The sequence below is a fragment of the Lathyrus oleraceus genome, chromosome 4 (assembly GCF_024323335.1).
Source record: "Lathyrus oleraceus cultivar Zhongwan6 chromosome 4, CAAS_Psat_ZW6_1.0, whole genome shotgun sequence".
Classification (NCBI taxonomy): Eukaryota; Viridiplantae; Streptophyta; class Magnoliopsida; order Fabales; family Fabaceae; genus Lathyrus; species Lathyrus oleraceus.
The window spans coordinates 76,110,991-76,127,642 of NC_066582.1; the positions used below are offsets into that span (position 1 = coordinate 76,110,991).

Below are 16,652 nucleotides of genomic sequence, written 5' to 3' on the forward strand. Positions count from 1 at the left end.
TAATTTGAGGATCATTACCATGTTCATCCCTGAAAGATACAAGATACATTGAGGATCTCTTGTGAGACTTGTTTGTTTGCTTATGCTTTGTGCTTGCTTATTCCAAAGGATGGGATCTACTTGGATCATCTATATGATCTCAAGAGAGGAACTCCTAGTGTGGTTTCATTCCATATCCCTCACCTTTTTGTTTCCTTAGAACTTACCCTTTCTTCTTCATTTCTCCACTCTAATCCAAGCCAAAACACTTTTTGTGCAAACATTTGACTTTGTTTTCAACATTAGAAACTTAAGCCTTATGCTTTTGATTTTCAAGCTTTCTTTTCATAACACTCATTTTGAATTGAATCTTTAAGTCAACTTTGACCATTTTTGTATATACTTCTAATTGGTAAATATAATCCATTCAAATGTGCTTTTTGTGGTTTCAATGATCACTTTCTTAATCAAACTTTTCCATAACCTTGAGCTATTAGGTTTGAGTTATCTTTGTGGTAGATGTAATACTCACCTTTGTCCTTAGTGATGGACAATGAGCCTTCCATGCTTATTATAGGGTTAACCCCTCACTAGCATGTCGAAGCTATCCTCACATGGTGGACTTGCGGTTTTTCAGGTTGAGTTTTCTCCCTTTGATAATAAAAGTCCTTAAGGATTTTGGACCAATCAATCCACTCATTTGTTTTGATATTTTTTACCCGAACTACGAGGTTTTGATCCTAATCTTTTTATAAGAGGGTACGTAGGCAATGGGTTTATCCATCCAAACACAAAATGTAAATACTTGTATATTCTTTTCTCATCTCTTCAATCATGTTTGCACAAATAAAATTTTTCACAAAACAAATAACCTTCACAAGTATGAAAAGGGCTCCCTAGGAGTACCTAGGATGTTTTGGGTGCCTAACACCTTCCCATTGCATAACCAACCCCCTTACCCAGATCTCTGTTTCTTTTACTAGTTTTGTTTGTAAAACTTTTAGGTTTTTGTTCGCTTTCTAACCATTCCTTTGGATAAATAGAAGTGCGGTGGCGACTCGACTTTGTATGATTTACCTTGGATTTAGTCAATATCTCCAATGGTAACGAATACACCGCTACAGAAAAATGGCGACTCTGCTGGGGAGAGATCTTTCATCTCCCTAGTGGGTTTTGCCAACTTTTCATGCTTGTTGTATTATATTGTTTGTGACATATTTTTGTGCAATTTGGGATTACTGTATTGTATGTAATGATTGAATTGCTTGATATTAATTCCTTGTATGCTTGGTGATCTTTGTGAGATGAGTTCCATACCCGAACTCGAGTGCACTTAGGATAGGAGAATGGCGTAGTCTCGTCGACTTGTGTGGAGTTATTCCTTAGCAAGTTGACTTGCGAGTCCATTCACTTGGTGGAGGTCGTGTTGGGATCAATAATGTCACACAAGTAAGTTGTGGTTAGACATTACTCTTTCCAATATATACCTTAGAAGCCAAGGACCTTAGTTTACCAAACCCATCTTTGCATATGCTTAGGATGTAGTGCGAAGGTCGTTCAAATGTAAGATTTGATGCGATTGTTACGCGATACTACACTCATAAGAGTCTCTCTTGAGGATATTTTTGGAATACGAGTAGTCGTTTCTCCGATAATATCCGAAAGATGGGATGATGACTATGGAAACCTCTTGTAGAACATGTTTGGCAGGTTTAAACCCTAGTACACTCCCTTTGGGTGGTTCTTAACCGATACTCCATGCTCGTGACTTGCAACAAACCCTTGATTCATGGTCGATCCGTTCATATGGCCTTAATATCAATGGAACTTGGGTGTTGATAAGGTGTAAACCATAATCCACCAAAATGGATGATTGATATTAAGGATAATATGATCCATCCCATGACCTTTGTTTGGTGTGCTTTGCGTGATCCTTAAGTGTGATTGTTGCATTCATGCATTCATGCACTCATTTGCATCCATATCATCAATAATAAAAGAAATTTTCAAGAAACTTAAGGGGTTTATTTGCAAAATTTTCAGACATGGAAAGACAAAGAAGGAATACAAAGAAGTACAACTTCAGGCAACCAGATTTTAAAGAGTTAAGGAATCTGACATCCTATGTATTGGATCCCTTGGGTTTCAAGGCTCGCTTTGGGAAGCTTCTTCCTCTTCTGACTACTCAGGTGGACGAAGGGTTGATGAGTGTATTGGTGCAGTTTTATGATCCCTTGTACCGATGCTTCACGTTTCCGGACTTCCAGCTTTTGCCTACCCTTGAGGAGTATGCTTATCTTGTGGGTATACCTATTCTAGACCAGTTTTCGTTCAGTGGCTTGGAGAATATTCCTACTTCTCGAGAGATAGCTAACATGTTGCACATAGATGAATCCCTGGTTGGTGCTCATATGACTACCAAAGGTGGAATTCAAGGTCTCGCTTCTGAGTTCCTCATTGCTCAAGCTACTGTTTATGGGAAGGCCATGAGTGAGGATGCCTTTGAAGCCATATTTGTACTTCTCATCTATGGGTTGGTATTGTTCCCCAACATCGACAGGTTTGTGGATATGAACGCTATTAGGATCTTCTTCGCTCTTAATCCCGTTCCGACTCTGTTGGGTGATACCTATTTCTCTTTGCATATGAGGAATGCAAAGGGTGGTGGTTCTATTGTGTGTTGTTTGCCTATGTTGTACAAGTGGTTTATTTCTCACTTACCTCAGACGGTCGCCTTCAAGGAGAACAAAGGATGTCTACGGTGGTCCACGAGACTTATGTCTCTCACTAATGATGATATCTCTTGGTATAACCGTATATATGATGGTGTGCAGATTATTGACTCTTGTGGTGAATTCTCCAATGTACCTCTTCTTGGTACATGTGATGGGATTAACTACAATTCTGTTTTAGTACGTCGTCAGCTTGGGTTCCCCCTAAAGGATAAACCTAATAACATTCTGTTAGAGGGTGTATTCTTTCAGGAGGGTAAAGATCCCCAAGGCTTGAAAGCCAGAATGGTTCACGCTTGGCGCAAGGTTCATAAGAAAGGAAGGAAGGAGTTGGGTCCTAAGAATTGCATTGTTATGGAGCCTTACACTGCTTGGGTAAGGAAGAGAGCATCTGAGTATCTCATGCCTTATGAATATCCGAGACCTACACCTTTGGTTGTGGCTGGGCCTTCAACCCTCCCTAACCAAGGAGTAGAGGAGTTAAGAGACGAAGACCTATCACGTGCCTGGATCCGTGAAAGGGAAGAGTTGCTTCAGCAGATTAAGGAGAAAGATGCTTTGATAGAGTTCCTCGAGCATCAGGTTATTGATGATCCTGATGATGCGTGGACTTCTCTACTTCCTCAGTCTTCCAAGTTTTGGAAGAGGAAGTATGACCGGCTCGCCAAGGAAAAGGCAGATATGGAGGCAGCTTATGAGAGAGAAGTGAAGAAGCTTCGTGTGTCCCGAGCATTAGATGATTGTTTCTAGGGATCCATAGGATGTTTATTTTCCTTTTCTCTTGTACGATTGACAAATGTTGTACTTCTTTTTCCTGATATAATTTGATGAGATATTTCCATATGCGATAAAATGCTTAATATCTCCAAAATTTGCAAATAAAACCCTAGAGTTCCTTCGAAATAAAAACAAATCATATGCACAAGCATTGCATGCATCATATGCATAAGCAGGTTTTGTTCCCGGCTTCTGGGTCCTGTGGTCTAACTCTGTGCTCTTCATTTATTTTGAAGACAAGCTGGCTCACCGGTACTACACTAGAGCCAACTCTTCCAGATTTATGGATCATCTAGAGAAAAAGAACCGTGAACTCAAAGAAGAAGTCGCCAGACTGAGTGCTTTGATGGAATCATTCTTGGCTGCCCAGAGCCAGTCTTCTCCGACGCCCTCAACTCCTCCCCAGAGGACAGTCATCTCTGAGATTGTTTCCTCAACTATGCCTGCAGCCAGTGCACATTTTGTTCCGACAGCTATGCCAGCCGGGTTTCCGTGGGGGATGCCTCCCAATTTCATGCTTGAGGGCCCTGCTCCAACTTTTGCTTCTATGCCGACATCTAGCCCGGTCCTTGTTGTTCCTCCTCCTGTCGTGCATACCGTGCCTAGGATAGACGACACCATATATCATTCTGAGCCATCCGAGGGCCCAGATGTTCATGAGAAGATGGACGCTATGAATGACCAATTTCTTGAGCCGCGCAAGGAATTGAAGACTCTTAGAGGAAAGGATCTGTTTGGCAAGTCTGTTGCCGAATTATGCTTGGTTCCCAATGTGAAAATCCCTGTGAAATTCAAGGTCCCTGACTTTGAAAAATACAAGGGGAACACTTGTCCTCTCAGCCACCTGGTCATGTACGCCAGGAAGATGTCAACTCAGACTGATAACGATCAATTGCTCATCCACTACTTTCAGGACAATCTGTCCGGTGCTGCCCTGAGATGGTATATGGGTCTGGACAGTGCGAACATCCGATCCTTCAATGACCTTGGCGAGGCCTTCTTCAATCAATACAAATATAATGTGGATATGGCTCCTGATAGAGATCAGCTAAGGGCCATGTCCCAGAAGGACAAGGAAACATTCAAAGAGTACGCCTAGAGGTGGCGAGAGTTGGCAGCACAAATCGTGCCTCCGCTAGAAGAGAAGGAAATGACCAAGATCTTTTTGAAGACCTTGAGTTCATTCTATTATGAGCGGATGATTGCTAGCGCTCCTTTTGACTTCACCGAGATGGTGAATATGGGGATGCGTCTAGAAGAAGGGGTTAGAGAAGGACGTCTAACCAAGGAAGAAGGCTCTTTTGCCAAACATTATGGGGCGTTTGCAAAGAAGAAAGATGGAGAGGCATATGCTGTGACTTCCCATGTGAAATCTAGAAGACCCTATGTGAGGAGGAAGACCGTGCGTCCCGCCGGTAACCAGCACCAGGTGGCTCATATAGCACCTGTTTTCACAGACAATCAACAGTATCAGCAACATAGCAATAATCAGCAATCACCTTAGCAGTACCAGCAGCAACAGCACCGTCCGTAGTAGCAGGCCTATCAGCCTTGCAACAGTAATCAAACCAGCACGAGTTACGAGAGGAAGAAGATCACTTTCGATCATATTCCGATGACATACGCAGAATTATATCCCTCTTTGATAAAGAGGAAGTTGATTACTCCGAGCGACCCGCCAGCTATACCTGCTAACCCTCAGTGGTGGTATAAGCCTGAATTGCATTGTGTATATCACTCTGGTGCTCCCGGCCACGATGTGGAGAATTGTTTTCCGTTGAAGACCAAGGTTCAAGACCTTATGAGGTGTGACATTTTGTGCTTTGAGGATGTAGGTCCTAATGTTAAGAAGAACCCATTGCCCGAGCATGGGAAATCTGTCAACATGGTCCAGGGCTGCCCTGGCAAGTACAAGGTCAAATATGTAAGCCATATTCGACAATCTCTGGTTGAGTTGCATCGTTTGTTGTGTGATTACAGTCACTATGAACACGATCATGATAAATACCGAATTTGCCCTGTTAACAGATTGGGTTGTCGTCAGGTGCGCAAAGACCTTCAGGAAATGCTGGACGAAGAAGTTATTGAGATCCTTCAGAATAGGAATGTTGACGAAAATGAGCCTGAGGTCAACGTAATCTCCCCAGTGTTTCGGATACCCGAACCTGTTAGTATCAAATACGATTGTAGCAAGCAGAAGGTTTCTCCTTCCCTGATCATTAAGCCTACTGGTCATGTACCGTATTCTTCTGAAAAGGCAATTCCCTTCCGTTACAACGTTGTTGCTGTAGAAGATGGGAAAGAGGTGACTTTGCCATCCTGCTCTGTTGTGAATATTGTTGATGTAAGTGGTTTGACCTGCAGCGGTCGTGTGTTTTCAGTGTAACACCCTTCTAAAATACCCCAATATTTAATTAAAACAACATATAAAACTCAGAGTAATTATGCAGTTAAGGGTGTCACACACAAACACTGTACACCATGTTCCAAATTATCCTGTCATGCTCATTTATTTAATCAAATAAAACATTTGCATAGTTCGCAGCGGAATAAAATCCAACATCAGTATAAAACATGTAACACAATACATGTAAACTTATTCAACAATCATCAATGAAAATAAGTAAAACATCCCGTCCCGATGTTACATCTATCAGAGCACGACCCCCTAAGGAACTATACTAGACTCCAAGGACTAGCTTCTACTCAATCACTGCTCGTTACCTGAAAATAAAGTTGTAAGGGTGAGTTCCTCAATCGATATAACAAGCATTATAAAATCTCATGTATTGTTAAGTAAATAACACATTAATCACCCTAATCATATCACTTATTCAGTAACGACACATCAACTCAAATATCATATTCAACACCAACACACTTCATACTCATACTCAATGCCAACACAAACACACAACACACGTATAATACTGGAATACGTCCATTCATATTATACGCCATACAAAATTTATGCAATGAGACTCCATGCATGCGGTACCGACTATTCTTGAACATATAGTTCAACTTCACCGACCAATCCAGGTACGGCTACCAAGCTCACTAGTCCCACTCATTTGAGACCTAGTGACTCACATCACTAATTCCTCACTATGGGAATTAGCTACCACCCCAAGGGCCATGCTATGCACGCTAATTCACCTAGCATGCAAACATCAACAACAGTCCAAAACGACTAACATCACTAATTCCTCACCACGGGGATTAGCTACCACCATAAAGGCCACAATATGCATGCTAATCATCTAGCAATGCAACATCACAACAAAATCCACAATGGACATATGCTCACACTCTAAGCCATAAAACAGTCCATTCACAACACATGCATAACATATACATTCATAATATTATGCATACCATCACACATCATCAACACATGTATCAAAACATCATATCATGTCAATTAATTCAATCACAGTATTAGCACACTCTACTAATACCGATACTGCTCAAAACAGCGGGAAATAATCCCTACTATATCACACACGGGTATAGGCAACCATCAATTAGGCATACAACATTTTAATTAACACTTTTTCCCCTCTGCAACAGCGTTAACCGGTTAACGCCCTGGGTTAACCGGTTAACGCAGCACAAACACGCTTCCTGTCCCAAAACTTAACAGTGTTAACCGGTTAACGCCCTGGGTTAACCGGTTAACGCAGCACAAACAGCAATATCTCAACAATCACAACAGTGTTAACCGGTTAACACCCTGGGTTAACCGGTTAACACAGACAAAACAGCAATTTACACAATTCAACACAGTGTTAACCGGTTAACACCTTGGGTTAACCGGTTAACGCAAGACAGAAGCTGTTCCTGCGCTAACACAAGGCAGAATGCAGAATTCTCCGCATTTTCCGCCGTTGGAGGACTTCCGGACCTCCGATTCCAATTCCGTAAAAAGCTATACGTTCGGAAATCCACAACTAACTCAAACACAAATTCAATTACAGCCTAAACACAATTTATCCAACATAATTTTTTTCAGCATTCGTAATCCCAATTAGGGTCAATTCAAGGTTTATCACTACCCATTACATGCTAACCCATAATACCCATTAAACGACGGTAAACCCCCCTTACCTGAGTTAATCCGGCAAAATCTCTAAGCTCCAAGCTCTTCTCCAACCTTTGCTCTCTGGTTCTTCCTCTTTGCCCCTTTCTCCTCTTCTCTGCAGCTTCTCAGTTTTCACGTGAAACCCTTTTACAAAATGAAAACTCTTTTTCCTTATTCCAACTTATATATTTTCCAATAATTATTATTCCAAAATAATAATAATAATAATCCAATAATAAAATAATCCAATTATTTGATTAAATTAATAATATACCATTAACTTAATTTAAATAATTATTTTATTTTATTGGGGTGTTACAACTCTCCCCCCCCTAAAAGAGTTTTCGTCCTCGAAAACATACCTCAAGCAAATAACTCCGGATAAGACTCCTTCATCTGACTCTCCAGTTCCCAAGTCACATTGCCACCTGCTGGTCCTCCCCAAGCTACCTTCACCAAGGCAATCTCTTTACCCCGCAACTGCTTCAACTCTCGATCCTCGATCCTCATAGGTGATGTTTCAACAGTCAGGTTATCTCTCACCTGTACATCATCTATTTGGACTACATGCGACGGATCATGAATGTACCTCCTCAACTGAGACACATGAAAAACCTCATGCAAATTCGCAAGCGACGGCGGTAAAGCGACACGATAGGCTACCTCCCCTATCCTCTCCAAAATCTGATAAGGACCAATAAATCGAGGTGTCAACTTCTTCGACTTCAAAGCTCGACCAACACCAGTTATCGGAGTAACACGAAGAAACACATGATCTCCCTCTCGGAACTCAAGTGACTTCCTCCTCTTGTCGTGATAACTCTTCTGACGACTCTGAGCAATTCTCATCTTCTCCTGAATCATCTTAATCTTTTCCGTAGTCTGTTGAACAATCTCCGGTCCAACCACAGCACGCTCACCGGACTCATACCAACATAAAGGTGTCCGACATCTCCTACCATACAAAGCTTCAAACGGTGCCATACCAATGCTCGAATGAAAACTATTGTTGTAGGTAAACTCAATCAAAGGTAAATAACAATCCCAAGCACCTCCCTTTTCCAAAACACAAGCTCTCAAAAGATCCTCTAATGACTGAATCGTCCTCTCAGTCTGACCATCAGTCTGCGAATGATATGCAGAACTCAATCTCAGCTTAGTTCCCAAAGCCCTCTGCAAACCTTCCCAGAACTTCGATGTAAATCTAGGATCTCTGTCTGAAACAATACTCGACGGAATACCATGCAAACTTACAATCTTCTCAATATACAACTCGGCTAATCTCTCTAACGGATAATCCATTCTGATCGGAATGAAATGAGCCGATTTCGTCAATCTATCAACAATCACCCAAATAGCTTCAAAATTCTTACTTGTCCTCGGCAAACCAGAAACAAAATCCATACTGATACTATCCCACTTCCACTCTGGAATAGCCAACGGTTGCATTAGCCCAGACGGTTTCTGATGCTCAATCTTTGACTTCTGACAAGTTAAACAGGAATAAACAAAACTCGCAATTTCTCTTTTCATTCCCGGCCACCAAAATAACTTTTTCAAATCATGATACATCTTCGTAGCTCCAGGATGGATACTCAGACCACTACGATGTCCTTCCTCCAGAATACTCTTCTTAAGTTCGGTAACATCCGGAATACACACCCGATTACCAAATTTCAAAACACCATTCTCATCAATTCTGAATTCACCACCTTGACCTTGATTCACTAAAGTCAACTTATCAACCAAAAGCACATCGGATTTCTGACCTTCTCTAATCTCATCCAGAATACCACTCGTTAACTTCAACATCCCCAATTTAACACTATTGTGAGTACTCTCACACACCAAACTCAAGTCTCTAAACTGCTCAATTAAATCCAATTCTTTAACCATTAACATAGACATATGCAATGATTTCCGACTCAACGCATCAGCCACTACATTTGCTTTACCCGGATGGTAATTCAAACCAAAGTCATAATCCTTCAGAAATTCTAACCATCTCCTCTGTCTCATATTCAGCTCTTTCTGATCAAACAAATACTTTAAACTTTTATGGTCACTGAAAACTTCAAATCTTGACCCGTACAAATAATGCCTCCATAACTTCAGAACAAACACCACAGCTGCCAACTCTAAATCGTGTGTTGGATAGTTCCTCTCATGAACCCTCAGCTGTCTCGAAGCATAAGCTATAACCTGCTTATTCTGCATCAACACACCACCCAAACCCAACAATGAAGCATCACAGTAAACCTCAAATGGTTCCGACGAACTCGGTAATATCAGAATAGGAGCAGTAGTCAACCTTCTCTTTAACTCTTGGAAACCTTCTTCACATTTTGAGTCCCAAACAAACGCTTGCCCCTTTCTAGTCAACATCGTCAACGGTAACGCCAACTTAGAAAATCCCTCAATGAACTTCCTATAATAACCTGCCAAACCAAGGAAACTTCGAATTTCAGCAACAGACTTAGGAGCTTCCCACTTAGATACCGCTTCTATCTTAGAAGGATCAACAGCAACACCACCTCTTGAAATCACATGACCAAGAAAACTAACCTCCTCTAACCAAAATTCACACTTAGACAGTTTAGCAAATAACTTCTTTTCTCGGAGAACTTCTAAAACCACTCTCAAATGCTCAGCATGCTCTTCTTCAGATTTCGAATACACCAAAATGTCATCAATAAACACCACAACAAACTTATCTAGGTACGGATGGAAAATCCTATTCATATACTCCATAAATACTCCAGGCGCATTAGTCACACCAAAAGGCATTACAGAATACTCATAATGTCCATACCTTGTTCTGAAAGCAGTCTTTTGAATATCCTCAGTTTTCACACGTATCTGATGATACCCAGATCTCAAATCTATTTTGCTGAACACACTCGCACCAACCAACTGATCCATCAAATCATCAATCCTCGGCAAAGGATACCGATTCTTGATCGTCACTTTATTCAGTTGCCTGTAGTCCACACACAACCTCATAGTACCTTCTTTCTTCTTAACCAATAGCACTGGTGCACCCCACGGTGACACACTCGGACGAATAAATTTCTTATCCAACAGATCTTCCAACTGACTCTTCAATTCAGTTAACTCAACAGCAGACATACGGTACGGAGCCATCGATATCGGCCTAGTACCAGGTACCAAATCAATCGAGAACTCCACTTCGCGCTCTGGCGGTAATTCATTCACTTCTTCCGGAAATACATCAGGAAAGTCACACACCACTGCTAGATCACGAATCACCAGTTTATCTTTAGCCTCCAAGGTCGCTAACAGCATAAACAACTCTGCCCCATCTGCTACTTCCTCATTCACCTGCCTGACTGATAGAAACAAATCCTTTCCTTCCTCAATCTCAGGAAATATCACAGTCTTATCAAAACAGTTGATATAAACTCGGTTAAACACCAACCAGTTCATACCCAAGATAACATCAATCTGCACTAATGGAAGACACACAAGGTCCATCCCAAAGTCTCTACCAAAAATCCTCAAAGGACAATTCAAACAAACTGAAGTAGTAGTCACTGAACCCTTCGCAGGAGTATCAATCACCATACTTCCACGCATCTCAAATATCTCTAACTTAAGTTTCACAGCACAATCCAAAGATATAAAGGAATGAGTAGCACCGGTGTCAATAATAGCTACAAGAGGAAAGCCATTAATATAACACGTACCTCGGATCAAACGATCATCTGCAGAAGTCTCAGAACCCGATAAAGCAAAGACTTTTCCTCCCGACTGATTCTCTTTCTTCGGCTTAGGACACTGTGGACTGATATGGCCCACCTCTCCACAGTTGAAGCAAGTTAGAGTCTTCAACCGGCACTCTGCAGCCAAATGACCACCTTTACCACACTTGAAACACTTCTTCTCAACACTAGCACACTCATGGAAACGATGTCCCGCCTGACCACATCTGTAACACTTAGCAGGAGCACTAGAGTCTCCCCCACTAGGCCTCTTCATCCCACTCTACTTCTGAAAACCTTTGCCAGCTGCATACGGTTTTCCACGATCATTCTGATTCTTGCCTTTCCTATCAACCCTCTGCTGATAGCTCTCCTCTCTGGCTTTGGAATCCTGTTCAAAAATCCTGCAACAGTCAACCAAGTCAGAAAACACTCTGATCCGTTGGTATCCAATAGCCTGCTTGATCTCGGGACGTAACCCGTTCTCAAACTTCACACATTTCGAAAATTCTCCAGCAGCCTCATTATAGGGAGTATAATACTTTGACAGCTCTGTGAACTTAGCAGCATACTCAGTAACAGACCTGTTACCCTACTTCAATTCCAAGAACTCTATCTCTTTCTTTCCTCTGACATCCTCTGGAAAATACTTCCTCAGAAATCTCTCTCTGAACACAACCCAAGTGATCTCAGTATTCCCAGCAGATTCCAACTCAGTGCGGGTAGCAACCCACCAATCATCAGCTTCCTCTGACAGCATATGCGTACCGAACCTGACCTTCTGGTTATCGGCACATTCAGTCACTCGGAAGATCCTCTCTATCTCCTTCAACCACTTCTGAGCACCATCTGGATCGTATGCTCCCTTGAACATTGGAGGATTGTTCTTCTGGAACTCACTCAGTTGACGAGCAGCTCCCATTCCCACAACATTCGGATTCTCTCCAAGTACTCCAGCTAGCATACCCAGAGCCTCAGCAATCGCAGCATCGTCTCTACCTCTTCCAGCCATTCTATTCTGAAAACCCAACAAGCTAAAACAATAAGTACTGATAGGGTTACATAACACCTATCCCGTACAGGGGAACAGAATAATTACGACTCGACTCGACCGACTATGCTCTGATACCACTAATGTAACACCCTTCTAAAATACCCCAATATTTAATTAAAACAACATATAAAACTCAGAGTAATTATGCAGTTAAGGGTGTCACACACAAACACTATACACCATGTTCCAAATTATCCTGTCATGCTCATTTATTTAATCAAATAAAACATTTGCATAGTTCGCAGCGGAATAAAATCCAACATCAGTATAAAACATGTAACACAATACATGTAAACTTATTCAACAATCATCAATGAAAATAAGTAAAACATCCCGTCCCGATGTTACATCTATCAGAGCACGACCCCCTAAGGAACTATACTAGACTCCAAGGACTAGCTTCTACTCAATCACTGCTCGTTACCTGAAAATAAAGTTGTAAGGGTGAGTTCCTCAATCGATATAACAAGCATTATAAAATCTCATGTATTGTTAAGTAAATAACACATTAATCACCCTAATCATATCACTTATTCAGTAACGACACATCAACTCAAATATCATATTCAACACCAACACACTTCATACTCATACTCAATGCCAACACAAACACACAACACACGTATAATACTGGAATACATCCATTCATATTATACGCCATACAAAATTTATGCAATGAGACTCCATGCATGCGGTACCGACTATTCTTGAACATATAGTTCAACTTCACCGACCAATCCAGGTACGGCTACCAAGCTCACTAGTCCCACTCATTTGAGACCTAGTGACTCACATCACTAATTCCTCACTATGGGAATTAGCTACCACCCCAAGGGCCATGCTATGCACGCTAATTCACCTAGCATACAAACATCAACAACAGTCCAAAACGACTAACATCACTAATTCCTCACCACGGGGATTAGCTACCACCATAAAGGCCACAATATGCATGCTAATCATCTAGCAATGCAACATCACAACAAAATCCACAATGGACATATGCTCACACTCTAAGCCATAAAACAGTCCATTCACAACACATGCATAACATATACATTCATAATATTATGCATACCATCACACATCATCAACACATGTATCAAAACATCATATCATGTCAATTAATTCAATCACAGTATTAGCACACTCTACTAATACCGATACTGCTCAAAACAGCGGGAAATAATCCCTACTATATCACACACGGGTATAGGCAACCATCAATTAGGCATACAACATTTTAATTAACACTTTTTCCCCTCTGCAACAGCGTTAACCGGTTAACGCCCTGGGTTAACCGGTTAACGCAGCACAAACACGCTTCCTGTCCCAAAACTTAACAGTGTTAACCGGTTAACGCCCTGGGTTAACCGGTTAACGCAGCACAAACAACAATATCTCAGCAATCACAATAGTGTTAACCGGTTAACACCCTGGGTTAACCGGTTAACGCAGACAAAACAGCAATTTACACAATTCAACACAGTGTTAACCGGTTAACACCTTGGGTTAACCGGTTAACGCAAGACAGAAGCTGTTCCTGCGCTAACACAAGGCAGAATGCAGAATTCTCCGCATTTTCCGCCGTTGGAGGACTTCCGGACCTCCGATTCCAATTCCGTAAAAAGCTATACGTTCGGAAATCCACAACTAACTCAAACACAAATTCAATTACAGCCTAAACACAATTTATCCAACATAATTTTTTTCAGCATTCGTAATCCCAATTAGGGTCAATTCAAGGTTTATCACTACCCATTACATGCTAACCCATAATACCCATTAAACGACGGTAAACCCCCCTTACCTGAGTTAATCCGGCAAAATCTCTAAGCTCCAAGCTCTTCTCCAACCTTTGCTCTCTGGTTCTTCCTCTTTGCCCCTTTCTCCTCTTCTCTGCAGCTTCTCAGTTTTCACGTGAAACCCTTTTACAAAATGAAAACTCTTTTTCCTTATTCCAACTTATATATTTTCCAATAATTATTATTCCAAAATAATAATAATAATAATCCAATAATAAAATAATCCAATTATTTGATTAAATTAATAATATACCATTAACTTAATTTAAATAATTATTTTATTTTATTGGGGTGTTACATTCAGCACCACCGAAGCCCCAGGCTAAAGCTGATTTTGTTGAATGCCCGATTGGGAATGTTGTAGGCACCCCAAATCCGGCACCTGTTGTTAAGCCCTCCTCTGTACTAAAAACTCTTACTTCTGTTGGCCCTAGTGGCAATGTGAATGAAGATTGTGATGAGATGCTGAAGCTCATCAAGAAGAGTGAGTACAATGTTGTAGACCAGCTTCTACAAACGCCATCCAAGATATCCGTGTTATCATTACTCCTGAATTCAGAACCGCATAGAGAGGCTCTGTAGAAAGTTTTGGATGTGGCATATGTAGATCATGATGTCACTATAGAACAGTTCGATAACATTGTTGCGAACATTACTGCTTGTAACAATTTGAGTTTCTGTGACTCTGATCTCCCTGAGGAGGGAAGAGACCACAACTTGGCTTTACACATATTCATGAATTATAGAGACGACGACATATCCAATGTGCTGGTGGACACTGGGTCATCCCTGAATGTATTGCCAAAAACCACTCTCTCAAAATTGTCATGTCAAGGGCCTTCCATGAGGCAGAGTGGAGTTGTTGTGAAAGCTTTCGATGGGTCTCGAAAGACTGTGATCAGGGAAGTTGATCTCCCTATCAGGATTGGACCAAGTGATTTCCAAATTACCTTCCAGGTTATGGATATCCACCCATCGTATAACTGTCTCTTAGGCAGGCCATGGATTCACGAGGCTGGCGCCGTGACATCCACCCTACACCAGAAGCCGAAATTTGTGAAAAATAAGAAACTGGTAGTGGTAGGGGGAGAAAAGGCTCTCCTGGTTAGCCACTTGTCTTCCTTCTCGTATATAGATGCTGAGGATGAAGTTGGAACTCCTTTCCAAGCTTTATCTATAGCTGAGCCTGTTGAGAAGAGAAATCATTCATTTGCTTTCTATAGAGACGCAAAATTGGCCATTGAGTGTGGTGCAATTGCTGGTCTAGGAAAAATGATTGAGTTGGAAGACAATAAGTCTCGGGATGGCATAGGCTTTTCTTCTGGGGTCTTCAATGAGAAAGGGTTGTTCAAGAGTGGAGGTTTCATCCACACTGGTCAGGAGGAGGAAGCTGTTGCTGTCTTGGAAGAGGATGCAGAGGATTCTGACAATTTCATCATCCCTGGAGGGGTCTGCAACAATTGGGTCGTTGTGGATGTTCCTACAGTTGTCCACAAATCAACGTAATAATCACTTTGTTTAAAAACCCTTCTCCCATGCCAAAAGGAGAAGTGATGACATTGTTGGCAACATAAATACAATGATATTTTCATTCAATAAATTCATGTTAAATGTTTGTTTTTCCAATTATTTTCCCTTTTCGTTTTTTTGCATGAAATTGGTGATCACATAAAACCCTAAAAAGAATAAAATCAATCTTTTCATCTGTATAACAATTTGCCTTGTTTGATTTCTAAAAGCTTTTCATATCCAAAATCATTATGTAGGTTGATTTCTAAACCCATTGAACATAATGATCCGACACCATCTCCCAATTTTGAATTCCCTGTATTTGAGGCAGAGGAAGATGATGTTGAAGAGATTCCTGATGAGATTACCCGTCTGCTTGAGCACGAAGAGAAGATCATTCAGTCGTATCTTGAGAATCTGGAAACAATCAACTTGGGGTCTGAAGATTGTGTGCGAGAAGTGAAGATCGGGGCACTCCTGGAAGAGTCTGTTAAGAAGGGGTTGATTGAATTGCTACGAGAATATGTTGATATCTTTGCTTGGTCGTATGAAGACATGTCGGGTCTAGATACAGATATTGTGCAACAGTTCCTACCTCTAAAGCCTGAGTGCATGCCTGTGAAGCAGAAGCTCAGAAGAACTCATCCTGATATGGCAGTGAAGATCAAAGAAGAAGTTCAGAAGCAAATTGATGCGGGGTTTCTGGTGACTTCTACGTATCCTCAATGGGTGGCCAACATTGTGCCCGTGCCTAAGAAAGACGGAAAAGTCCGAATATGTGTGGATTATAGAGATTTGAATAAAGCTAGTCCGAAAGATGATTTCCCTCTACCACATATTGATATGTTGGTAGATAATACAACTAAATTCAAAGTCTTCTCATTTATGGACGAATTTTCCGGATATAATCATATTAAGATGGCACCCGAGGATATGGAGAAGACAACATTCATCACACCTTAGGGAACATTCTGTTATCGAGTGATGCCC

General features: G+C 41.3%; 2 long non-coding RNA genes across 2 annotated transcripts; both read right to left on the bottom strand.

Moving 5' to 3' along the window:
• Positions 1-5,970: 5,970 nt before the first annotated feature.
• Positions 5,971-7,708, bottom strand: LOC127073509 (uncharacterized). Its single transcript, XR_007785775.1, has 2 exons — positions 7,599-7,708; positions 5,971-6,212 (listed from the first exon to the last, which is right to left on the bottom strand). It is a non-coding gene; the product is annotated as an uncharacterized LOC127073509 (long non-coding RNA).
• Positions 7,709-12,530: 4,822 nt separating this feature from the next.
• Positions 12,531-14,268, bottom strand: LOC127073508 (uncharacterized). The gene is made up of 2 exons (XR_007785774.1): positions 14,159-14,268; positions 12,531-12,772 (listed from the first exon to the last, which is right to left on the bottom strand). It is a non-coding gene; the product is annotated as an uncharacterized LOC127073508 (long non-coding RNA).
• Between the last annotated feature and the right edge of the window lie 2,384 nt (positions 14,269-16,652).